Source organism: Cololabis saira, chromosome 7 (genome assembly GCF_033807715.1).
Source record: "Cololabis saira isolate AMF1-May2022 chromosome 7, fColSai1.1, whole genome shotgun sequence".
NCBI classification, from domain to species: Eukaryota; Metazoa; Chordata; class Actinopteri; order Beloniformes; family Belonidae; genus Cololabis; species Cololabis saira.
In genome coordinates this window covers 12,023,623-12,037,038 of record NC_084593.1, presented here as the reverse complement: position 1 = coordinate 12,037,038, position 13,416 = coordinate 12,023,623, and positions in this window count along the sequence as shown.

The following is a 13,416-nucleotide window of genomic DNA, read 5'->3' as shown; positions in this document are numbered from 1 at the left end:
AAGGTAATTCAAAGTGCTTTACATCAACAGTAAAAGTGGCAAGACACAATTAAACAGTAAATAACAAATAAATTGATAAGAAAAGAGGTAAAATAATAAAAAACACAATTTGTTAAAAAGTAAGGGCAGTAGAATACAGCAGGTACATCTCATTCTTACAATGGCAAGAATTACGTTTCTATACAGTCAAAACGTACAAAGACCGGGTCAAATACAGTATTACAAAAGCAATCTGTGCATGCACCTCAGGGCCGCAGAGACTGTTGTTTTTAAAAAGAGGCTCAAGACCCATCTCTTTAATCAGGCTTTTAACTGACTCATTTAAATCTTTTACATTTTTTATGCTCACCCCTATTTTTATTGGATCTTACTACTCTGTTTTATATTAATCTTTAGTTTATCCTGTTTTATCATATTTTATTTTCATTGTTTTATCTCAATGTTATATTTAAATGTTTTAGTTGTTATTTATGGTCTATTTTCTACATTCAATTGTCTTATTCTTTTAGTTTTTAATGTCTTGCTTTCTAGACATACTTTTAGGATTTTATGTTATGTTATACTTTTTAAACTCTTTTAGTGTATCTTATCCTGCTTTCTTGTAGCTTTTATCTCCAGTGTTTCCTCATGGGGAGCCTCCATGCTGGGAGTGACTCTGGCCTGCAGGGGGTCGTCCTGGGGTCGTCCTGGGGTCGTCCTGGGGGTGGTTCTGGCCTGGATGGTTGTGGAGCTCTGCACCACGGCTTCACCGCTGGGGTGTGGACTCCTCTATCCGTCCGGGCCGGGATGGGCTCTGTGGGCCCCCCCCCCCTTGTAGCTGCGGGCTATGAGACCTCCTGGCGTGGACGGCTCCCTGTTACCGTTTCCTCACCTGGATCCTCTGTGCTTAGCCATGTTTGCACCGTGTGTCTGTGTGTGAAACATAAGGTGAATTGTAGTGTGCTTGTGTCTGTCGGTGTGTGTGCGGGGAGGGGTGATGGGGGCAGGGCATTAATACATTTTATGTTTATTTGTTTTATGTAAAGCACTTTGTGTTGCATTTTATGTATGAAATGTGCCTTATAAATAAAGTTTGATTTGATCTGATTTGATGCAATGATTTACAAACTGCAACTCACATTTCACTCATAATAGAACACAAAAAAAAAAAAAAAATTAAATGTTTCCCCCACATTCGGAGAAACTGAAGAAATCTCTGTATGTCTGCTAGAAGACCAAAATACACTGTGACGGCAGTGATTTGAACAAACAGCATATTTAACATTAATGTGAGACATTCTTTTGTGAAGAATGAGAGCTCAATTTGACTCTGATGGCAGCCACACTTTACTCAAAAGATGGGAAATCTGCAACAAAATGCTGCAAAAGTAAGTGGTACTAGAACGAACCACCTGGGGGAACAGCTGGCAGCTAGTTAGGTTAATGTCCAACAATTCAGTGACATGATTAGTTATAACAACATCATCTTAGCAGTAAAGACGGACAGAAGTTCATTAATCTGAGGAAAACTGGTTACAAATTTAGAACATTTTAAGAATAATGTTCAGCAGAGTGAAAATGACAGACCAACCAGGTGGATCAACCAGGTGGACCAACCAGGTGCACAATGATGCATTCAAGACTGGACACACCCTCTGTGATGTCACCCATGGGTTTGTGGACAGCAGTGACCTATGGGCGGAGCTATCTTGTTAGAGTTGATCTAAAAAGGTGCATGTGGGCAAATCAAACTTTGGCATCAACAGGCTCACCTCATCTCGGTCACCACTAGTTCGCTCGCTAACACTCCCTTCGTTCATCCTGATCTTAATCTTTCATACAAGTCTCAATAGCCACAGAATCCCAGTTGGACCAGCTCATAGTGTTCGGCACGGTGGTGGAGGGGTCATGATGGGGTTTCCTGTCAGAAACGGGACCCAGAGCACCACTAGCTAGCCCAGAACGAGACGGCACTTTAGTTTCTGGGCGACCGCACCAGCAACGAGGATAAAACCGACAGTGAAACCGTCGTTGGTTCGAACTTCCCAGAAACAAAGAGAAGAATGACAGACGAGTGGCGCTGTGATGTAATATTGATGAGCCGGTCCTCGCCTGGCAAACCTGCGTCCCGTCCTCTCATGTTTCATCAAATATTCACAAAGCTCGGCGGCCCCCGCCCTCCTGCCTCAGATCCCATAATGCATCAGTAATGTTGTGTCAGGTGAGGCATGATGGGAGACGGGATGATGGAGATGATCTCCTCCGCCTGGGCTCCCAGAGGTAGAAGTTTCTGGAGTCTGGGAAGAAATCAGACCTTGTTTATATTTTTGTTTAACCTACTTTCTTTGTGTTTATGCTTCAGTTTGGACTCTTTGAGATTTGAAGTTCTGATGGATTTATTGCGTCGTCTGTGGGGCGCCAGTTTCATGCATCGTTTAAAGCTGAAGAGATAAACTTCTACGTTTGCATCACCTATGGCAAAACCATGTTTTCGCACTCAGATTGGATCAGCTGTCAATCATCCCGATACGACGCTGACATCACGCTGACATCACACTCCCCTCCCACTTCCGTTTATTTGGATTTCACGCCGGGATCAAACAGAAGCAATCACACAGGACAGTAAGGCGACAACAAAGATAAGTAGACAAAGCCACAATCAAACACAATAAAGAAAGAAAGAAAGAAAGAAAGAAAGAAAGAAAGAAAGAAAGAAAGAAAGAAAGAAAGAAAGAAAGAAAGAAAGAAAGAAAGAAAGAAAGAAAGAAAGAAAGAAAGAAAGAAAGAAAGAAAGAAAGAAAGGAAGAAAGAAAGAAAGAAAGAAAGAAAGAAAATGATTAGTGATTAAAAAAAAAAAAATCTAATTAATAAGAGGCTTTGTAATTAATTAATCGCAATTAATCGCATATCAATATTTGACAGGAGAAGCAACATTTTTCAATTTAAATGGATTTTGGTATATGACTGAATCATTAAAGGAGCATGAGGTTCCTTTTAAGAAATGAGACTCTCTAGCGCCACCCTTCACCACGACGGCCGTCAGGGGTACTGCAGCCAACAGTGAAGCCGGCACGGGAGAACGGGGAGAACGCACATGCAGCGTCATGTGACGTCACATCCGCAGGACAGCGCAGGAAATTTGGGCCCGAATTGCAGCACATTTTGCAGCACACAGCCTGTTCAAGGCAACGGAGAGATATACTAGAGGGCTCACTCTTTTTGGTTTGGAACGCTTCATCTGACATTATTTCTAGAAAACTTAAAACGTATACGAATTTCTATTCATAAATCCTGCCTCAATCCGGCCTCAAGCTCCTTTAAATTGACACATAAATGAGCTTAAACAACAAAATTGTGTTTATTTTGATAACTGAGTGTTAACATAAAGTGCAATATGAATAATAGGAATATGCCCACCGAACCCAGCAACGACTTCCCATCTCCCATCGGTTTGGGTTTCCATTGTTGTTTCTCGTGGTGAGTTCTGTGCATCAGTATTATGGGTAACTTATACCGGGAACTCGTGCAATGAGAAACATTCCGCACTGTTTGGAGTGCAAAAGTAAATTGCGATTAAAGGCGTTATTTTTTTTGGTCGTGTTATTTTTCTGTAATTAATTAATCGTAATTAACGCGATAAAGTCCCAACCCTAAAAATTATATATACAGTGCCCAGCATAAATGAGTACACCCCCTTTGAAAAGTAACATTTTATACAATATGTCATTGAAAACAAACAATATTTCCAAAATGTGCACAGGTTACGTTTAATACAGCATCTGTTGAACTTTTGACTTAAAACAAAGGTTAATAATATAACTCAGATGCCATATTTTTCAATTTTAGTCAAATTAGTGTGATGCAATAATGAGTACACCCCACTGTAGGTCTCTGAGCAAAGCTACATTTTAGGCTCCCAATGTGTAATTGAACAAGCATTCAACCACAGGTGAGTCTAATTAGTCATTACACAGGTGTTCATTAGGCAGGTGGCTACAAAAGGGGGTTACCTAAAGCAAACCACCCCTTCCCATTTCCTGCTGTCCGCAATGGCACCACATGGAAGAGAAATGACACCAGATCTGCGAAAGATAATCATTTCTTTACACCAGAAAGGTAAAGGCTACAAGAATATCAGCAAAACCTTACAAATTAGTAAGAATACAGTTGCAAAAGTAATTCAAAAATTTAAGAAAGATGGAACTGCAACCACTGCACAGAGACGTCCAGGTCGACCACGGAAGTTAACACCACGACAGGAGCGTCTTGTGATGAGAAGGGTTGAAGAAAACCGGCATGCAAGTTCCCTGCAATTATCTAGGGAAGTAGCAAGTGCAACTGGAGTGACTGTTTCTCGTGACACAATACGCCGTACAGTGCAGAGGAATGGCATGCATGGGTGTCGTCCTCGAAAGAAGCCTCTCCTAAAGCCCAGTCACAAGAAAGCCTGTCTAGAGTTTGCCAGGGCACATGCCGACAAAGGTGAGCGCTACTGGGACTCTATACTGTGGAGTGATGAGACCAAAATCAATCTTTTTGGAACCGATGGCTTCAACACTGTCTGGCGTCGCAAGGGTGAGGAATACAAAGAAAAGTGCATGGTGCCCACAGTGAAACATGGAGGGGGTAGTGTCCTTATGTGGGGCTGCATGAGTGCTGCTGGTGTTGGGGAGCTGCATTTCATTGATGGCATCATGAATTCAGAAAGGTACTGCTCTATACTGAAAACTAAGCTGCTTCCATCACTTCTTGCCCTTGGTCGTCGTGCCCTTTTCCAACACGACAATGATCCTAAGCACACATCTAAAGCCACTGCTGGCTTTCTGAAAAGGAACATGGTGAGAGTGATTCCGTGGCCAAGTATGTCACCTGATCTGAACCCAATTGAACATCTTTGGGGAATTCTAAAGAGACAGGTTGAGCATCACTCTCCATCCAATCTCTGAAAGAGGTCATTGTAGAAGAATGGAAAAAGATTGATGTTGCCAAATGTCGCCAACTTGTGCATTCCATGCCCAGGAGACTTGAAGCTGTCATTAAAAATAATGGAGGCCATACAAAGTACTAAATGTACTAAATTTAGTAGTTTTTGTTGTGGGGTGTACTCATTTTTGCACGACACTAATTTGACTAAAAAAGGAAAATATGGCATCTGAGTTATATTATTAACCTTTGTTTTAAGTCAAAAGTTCAACAGATGCTGTATTAAACGTAACCTGTGCACATCTTGGAAATGTTGTTTGTTTTCAATGACATATTGTATAAAATGTTACTTTTCAAAGGGGGTGTACTCATTTATGCTGGGCACTGTATATATATAAATTAAATTAAACTAAGGAGGGGCAGACAATAGTTACAGCGGTGTCACCAGTTCCACTACACTACAGACCAACCTATCAAAAAATTCCACAAGCAGGGTAGGAAAAGAGAAGGGTATCATTGGTCCTTAATATGCTCTAGTACTGGGTTCCATATCCTGGAGAACTTCAGAAGATCACCAGATAGTTCATGTCTCAGTCTTTCAACATGTAAAATGCTCATGAGTTCCCTCAAAGTTTAGGATACATCTCTTGGCGAACATCATGCCAAGTGTCAGGGCGATACCTATGTTGCGGTCCAAGTTTTCCATTGTAGCAAATGGAAACTGTAGCAAATAGAGCGGTTTCAGGATCAGGTGTTATAGTAATCTTGAAGACAGAGGAAAACCACTGAAAGATGAGAGACCAAAAAGTGCACAGTTTCGAGCGAGACCAAAAAAGATTAGAGAGAAAGATTAGCTAGAGAGCCTTCTGTAGTGTTGCACCTATTACAAAGTCGAGAAACATTAGGAAAAATTCTGGGCAGTTTTGTCTCGGAAAAGTATAATCTATGAACAACCTGGTACTGGATCTACGGAAGAGTATTAGGGCCCTGCAGGAGAACAAATATTTGAGAGGGGAATATTTTTTTTTATTGTGCACTTTGAGAAAAAAGTCAAAATGTCGAGATTAATGTTGAAATACAATTTCGAGAACAAAGTCGAAATTTCGCAATTAGAGTCGAAATGTCGAGAATAAAGTTGAAATACAATTTGGTGAATAAAGTGTAAATGTCTCCTCTGGCCCATCAAATCCAGTTAGGAGAGCGACAGGACAGCTATGCAGCAGCAGCCGTAACTAGCTAACTAACTTACATCCTTGGAGTGTAACGTTAAGGGTACGTGTCTGAAGTTATGCAACTGCATATGTGTGATATGTGTTTCAAATCAATATCATCATCAAATTTTGACTTTTTTCTCGAAATTGTACTTCAACATTAATCTCGACATTTCGACTTTTTTCTCGACATTTCGACTTTTTTCTCAAAGTGCATAATGAAAAAAAAATCTTCCTCCTCTAAAATATTCTTTTTATTTTTCTCCTGCCTGGCCCTAATACTCTTCCGTACTGGATCAGTTGGAGTCTAGCGCACGCGGGATTTTTCCCTCCGCTTTTCCGCCATCACACGTGATTTTTAAGAAAAGCCGAGCAGAGCACAGGGCAGTTTCGGAGAGGTGTGCACAGCAACGTGGACGTCCCTGGTTTTGGGACTGGTTCCTGCAGCAGCATCTTCTCTCCGCGTCCTGCTGTGTCCTTGTTTATCACCGCCTCTGACGTCTCTCACCTCGTTCTCGTCTCATTAACGATCAGCACCGAGGAGGACGAGCACAGGCCTCCGCATCGTTCTCACCCCTGCTGCTCGGGCCTGGAAACCCTTCACCTCTCAGTGGCCGACCGGTTCCCAGTCGGTTCCCAGTCGGTTCCCAGCCGGTCCCACGAGGCTCTCAGCCATCTGCTGATGTAAAAACATGCAAAAAAAGTAAATACATAAAAATCATCGACGATTATACATTAAAAGACGTTATTGCTCTTTTACTTGTGTTTTCTTGTTGTAACACATTAATTATTTAATCATACTGGGTCTTATTAGGGAAAATACAGCCCGCAGACGAACTACACCATGGAGCTTTTTTCACTGTGTAATTATTTATTATCAGAAAAATGAAGCCTTAGAGATAAAAACAAAACAATAATTTGGGCAGTCCTAAGTATCCCCTCATGGCAGCCAGGTGCTGAGCAGGTGTCAGACTTCTATCAAAGCCAAAACTCAGCAGACCAACCAGGTGGACCAACCAGGTGGACCAACCAGGTGGATCATCCAGGTGCACTAACCAGGTGGACCATCCAGGTGGATCAACCAGGTGGACCAACCAGGTGGACCAACCAGGTGGACCAACCAGTCACCACTAGTTAGCTGCTGCTTGCTAACACTCTCTTCATTCATCCTGATCCAATCTTTCATCCAAGTCTCAACAAACCCAGAATTCCATTTGGACCAGCTCAGAGTGTTCGGCACGGTAGTGGAGGGGTCATGATGGGGTTTCCTGCCAGCCACGGGACACAGAGCACCACGGAGTCACTGATGGAACCATGAACTCCTGTGAACCCCCAAAACGTCAACAACATGAAGAAAAATGGATCAAAACTCCCCGAAAGGAGGGTTGACATGACCACGTTATCATTCCCTTCACGTCCTCTCCGCTCGCTTCCAACTCCAATTAACGTGTGATTGGACGCTTGGCACAGAAAGCTTAATTACCGGCCTGCGTCGGTGCCAACCGAAGGCGCCAACCGGAGCCATCAACACGCCGCTTGTACAGCCTGCATCCAAATGCACCAAAGCAAACAAGACAACGTTTCTGGTTCACAGGCAGAGTGGCGGCTAGCGTCCCCGGAGAACGTCTCGATTCGCTGTGATGGCAGTGGCGGCCATGATGGACTCCGGGACGCTGCGGGATGAGAGGGAGAGGGTGCCAGGAGGGTCCCCAGGGACTCCCGGATGTTTGTGATGGCCGCTGTGATGTCCTGGAGCGAGCGGCGACTCGTCACGTCCTCGTTTTTTCACAGAACAATTTCACCAGAACAAAGACACGCATCCAAGTGAAGAAAGACGAACATGACGCGCAAATCAACACGTCTGTTGATCAGAGCTGAGAGACTGCTCTGGATGTTCGCTGCTGGAAGCGGGCGAGGCTCCAGAGTCTCCAGACGTTTCCAGGATATGTCCAAACCTCAAGTTTGTTTCCAAACCCCTCCAGATTTTTTCCAGGACCTTTCCAGGCTTCCAGGCTCTGTCTTCATCAGGTAGCTGCTGTCATCTTCTGGTTTACAGTCTGTTCACAGATCTTACGACATGCAGTTCACCATTCAGCACTACAACTAGGGGTGTGCAAACAAGGGTACCTCACGATTCGATTCGATTTCGATTATTGGAGCTTCGATTCTTCGATTATAACGATTGTCGATTTGATTCGATTATTGGTGCCACGATTCTTCGATTATTGTGATTTTTAATGCTTTTTTCCATACAACATTGATTTTGTCTTCATCTGTGGCTACATTTGTAAATAAATAGCCAATCAATTAACTCAGTTCCTCTAACAACACTCATTAAGTAAATAACAAGGTTTTTTGAACATTTGACATGTATTTTTCAAAGACACAAAATAATTTATTTTATGACTATGTAAACATTTGCTCTTTGACTTACTTAACTTTGACCAGGGAAAGCTGCACTTGCATGAGAGCCCCCTCTATTGGCGGAAAACACTGAAAACGGTCAAGCCCTGGATTTAAGCAGCAGTTTATTCAGTCTGGAATCTGGATAGGATAACTTAAAAAAAAAAAAAATTATACTTAATCGATTCCAAATCGTCACGTGACGCATCGCGATGCATCGACACATCGATGAATTGCACCCACCTCTAACTACAACTCAACAATTCCCTAGGGCTGGACTTCATCAGGTCTCTGGTCTGGGTTTGGGGTCAGCTGGTGTTAATTTGCATCACCTTGTTGAAGGAGAACGACCGGATGTAACCACCAGAGAAGAAGACTTTTCAGGACATATCTCATAAACTGCTGGATGGATGTGGATGATTGACACCTCTAGGAAACCTTCCCAGCCAGTAGGATTTGACGGCGGTTGTAAAACCACATCCCTTCAGCTTTTATCAGGTCAGAACAACCACAGATTATGTTGTGGTGTACCGAAGACGGTGCCTCAGTAGTCCTGCTTCTAAATGAAACGTCTGTCTTAGAGATAAAAAAGTGGTTTAGTTTCGTCTTCGAGGAACCTTGTGATTCCAGGAATCTAGTGAAGTTTTGCTCTGGAATCTGATTCCACCTGATCTGACGGTGAAACACCAGAGGTCAGAGTCCAGAGACGTCTCGTCTAGATGAGGTCATCGCAAGGTTTGTTTTTTCCTCTGGAAGGTCTGAAACAAGAAATATCGACGTACGTTCACAGCTGAAACAGAGTTAATGAAAATAAACATGATATTTCGTGCTCAAGCGTCTGGAAATGTTCTGGTGGATGTCGGAGGAACGCAGAAACATGACAGATGACGCGACGCACGAGTGTGTGGATTCAACGAGGCTGCAACTTCTTCTTCTCTTTTATCTGGTGGCAGCAAGCTGCTGCTGTTTCTTCACAGCAGATTGTTTCTCCAGATGTTGTAGAGGCGGAGAATTCCCCCAACACACACACACACACACGCACACACGTACAGGCACACGCACACACACACACACACACACACGCACACACGCACACGCACACGCACACCATCCAGATGGAAGTCATTCTTTATAAGACGCTATAATCCTTCTCTCAGTGAGAGGAAACAGAGGAAGGTGAAGTGAAGCGTCTCCTCCTCTTTGTATCATAGATGTTCCTCCGTTCAGAGAACACGAATGTTCCTCCGTTCAGAAAACATAGATGTTCCTCCGTTCAGAGAACACGGATGTTCCTCCGTTGAGAGAACACGGACGTTCCTCCGTTCAGAGAACACGGATGTTCCTCTGTTCAGAGAACACGGATGTTCCTCCGTTCAGAGAACGTGGATGTTCCTCTGTTCAGAGAACGTGGATGTTCCTCTGTTCAGAGAACGTGGATGTTCCTCTGTTCAGAGAACATGGATGTTCCTCCGTTCAGAGAATACGGATGTTCCTCTGTTCAGAGAACACGGATGTTCCTCCGTTCAGAGAACGTAGATGTTCCTCCGTTCAGAGAACACGGATGTTCCTCCGTTCAGAGAACGTAGATGTTCCTCCGTTCAGAGAACACGAATGTTCCTCCGTTCAGAGAACACGGATGTTCCTCCGTTCAGAGAACACAAATGTTCCTCCGTTCAGAGAACACGGATGTTCCTCCGTTCAGAGAACACGGATGTTCCTCCGTTCAGAGAACACAAATGTTCCTCCGTTCAGAGAATACGGATGTTCCTCCGTTCAGAGAACACGAATGTTCCTCCGTTCAGAGAACACGAATGTTCCTCCGTTCAGAGAACGTGGATGTTCCTCCGTTCAGAGAACATGGATGTTCCTACGTTCAGAGAACACAAATGCTCCTCCGTTCAGAGAACGTGGATGTTCCTCCGTTCAGAGAACATGGATGTTCCTCCGTTCAGAGAACATGGATGTTCCTCCGTTCAGAGAACATGGATGTTCCTCCGTTCAGAGAACACGGATGTTCCTCCGTTCAGAGAACACAAATGCTCCTCCGTTCAGAGAACGTTGCCGCGCCTGCTCCTCCCACGCTGCCACGTTCAGCGCCGCCCGCCTTCTGGTCACCTGCCCTGAAACTACAACTCCCAGCATTCCTCAGGTCTCCACTTCACGGCTGCACCAGTGCCCTCATCACCTGGTCTCTTCCCTGCTGGTCCCTGCACATCCCCAACCCCCCATGTCTGGTCCATCATGGTCACAAACACGCTGCGTTTAAGGCCCCATCTACACGTAGCAAAAACGGTGGTGTTTTCATGCGTTTTGGCCGTTCGTTTACAGGAAAACGAAGCTCAAAGTCACCAAAAACGATCATTTCTGAAAACTCCAGCTAAAGTGGAGATTTGCAAAAACTCCGTCTTCACTTTGCTTGTAAACAGAGGGAAACGGACATTTAGGCTTCAGAACATCACATTATGCGACAGAAACGTCACCAGCGCCATGTGTGCGACCTGTGTTTACAATTTTTCTGGCCACTGTAGTTACTCGTGTCATTTGTTGATGTTTTTTTTCCAGGATTCCGATTGGCTAGCATGACTTTATGCTTCTCGTTACACTGCCGCCTGTAGGTTTGGCTGCTCATCGCACCCTGTAACAGCGTATTTATGCGGGTTCGTGTAAAGCCTGAATTATGGTTCTGTGTCAAACCAACGCAGAGCACATGCCGTCACCGTGACGCCGTCGTGAACCCTTCAGAATTCTCCATCACTCCATTTCGCCGCGGTGCAGTACCCCCCGTGACCGCTAATTCGTGATCTTTTTCTGAATGGTTTATCTGACTTTTTCCGGTCACAGTAAATCAAAGAGATAAGGACAACTATTGTGCAAAAAACCAAAACAAAAAAAATCACACATACACGAAGAAAAGAGCGCTGAAAGTTCACGACTGCTTCAAACCGCAAACCGGAAATGCGTTGCTTTCAAGATAAGATAAGATAAGATAGGATATCCTTTATTTTCTCCCTCAGTGGAGAAACGTATTTTTGTTGGCAGCAGTACACTTAGCACACACATGCAGGGGAGGGGTAAAAAGACTAAAAAGTCAGAAATAAAAAATATATAAAGAATACAAAAAATATATATAAAATATGTATGATCACAGAAATATGAACAGTATATACAGTTGGTTGAAAGAAAGAGACAGTGCAAAAAAAGCAGGTGGAGTGTTGTGAGGTAGACTGGCAGATTGGCAGATATTGCACATCTTATATTATTGCACATCTTATGTTAGCGAAGCGAACCAATCACAGCCCTCTCTGTCTGCGTGTGGTCTGCGTCGCCTCGACGCGTAGTTACAATTTTCGGGAGGTGCACGTCAGTGACGGCGTGTGGTCTGCATCGACGCGTACCACACGCCGTAGGCACGCCGTCGTTTTGACGCAGAACCATAACTCAAGCTTAAATTATGGTATTTTTCAAAACGTAGAGGGGGAAATATCCGTTTTTGTAAATACCCATGGCCTAATGGCCTAAATCTGCACCGTTCGCTGATGTGAAACAGTGAACCTGAATTTAACTCCACAGTTAGTGTTTATTTTTGTTCAAAACAGCTGCTAACATGAACCTTTACAGTGTTTTTTTTCCTGTAGGATTTGCATATTTTGCTTAAAAATGAGTTAAAATATAATTTTTCTGCATTCTTTTTTTAATTAAGATGATTAAAGAGTTCCTTCAGCTGTAATCTTTCACAAAAGCAGTTTTGTTTCTGCTGTTTACTGATAAAACGCTCCGTGTTCGTCTTTCACACGTCCGACTCTCGGATGATCTGATAAAAAGGGAAAAGAAAGACGGGTGAGACTTAGCCGTGCATAACAAAGAGATTTCATAATATTCCCAGAGCTTCTCCTGGAAAAACATCCACCTCTCTCCAGTCCAAGTTTCCTGCGAGACGTCCACAACACAAGAGCTGCTTTTTAAGCTGCAGCACAATGAGACAGCTTTGTTCTGGATCTCCAGATCGGTGTTTCTGCTCGTGTGGGCGAGAGGGAGAACAACAACCACCAGAAAGAAAAAGGAAACGGCAGATTGATGAAAAGCCAAACTGGTCCCAGGGTGACGCGTTCTTCTTCTCCACATTATTAAAAACTCCCACACGTTTCGGGGGGGTGGGGGGAACCAGAACCAGTAATGACTCATTTGTTTCATCCTGATGGACGGATGGAAGGATGGAAGGATGGAAGATGGACTCACAGAGAAGGTCTTCAAAGGCCTTCGGGCCGATGTTCGGGTCGAGAAACCGGGTCTAGTAGATCTGAAACCAGGACTAGTGAAGCTGAAACTAGGACTAGTAGAACTGGAACCAGGACTAGTGAAGTTGAAACTAGGACTAGTAGAACTGGAACCAGGACTAGTGAAGTTGAAACTAGGACTAGTGGAACTATACCAGGACTAGTAGAACTGAAACCAAGACTAGTGGAACTGGAACCAGGACTAGTGAAGCTAAAACAGAGTTGAAGGTTTCCGGTTTGGGAATAACCTTCTTTCTCTGTAGAATGAAGACTCCAGATTGTTTCATCTTTTATTCTATTTTTGCACATTGTTATTTGTGTTTCAGTTTGCTGAGCCCTCTCATCTGTTCATCTTTTCTAGTCCTTCCAACACGGACCCAGGCCCGGTTCTACGAGGGTGCATAAGCATTGCACCCTCAGTTTATGTGTTTGCATGCTCAGTTGAAAAGATAAAAAAAAGAAAACTGACAAATGCGCGCGCGTTAAGCCTGATTTATGGTTCCGTGTTAAATCAACGGCGTAGCCTACGGCGTAGGATACGCCGTAGGCTACGCCGTAGGATACGTGGCGACGCGCACCGTGCGTGCGCGTCCCCGCGTATCCTACGCCGTAAGCTCTGCGTTTGT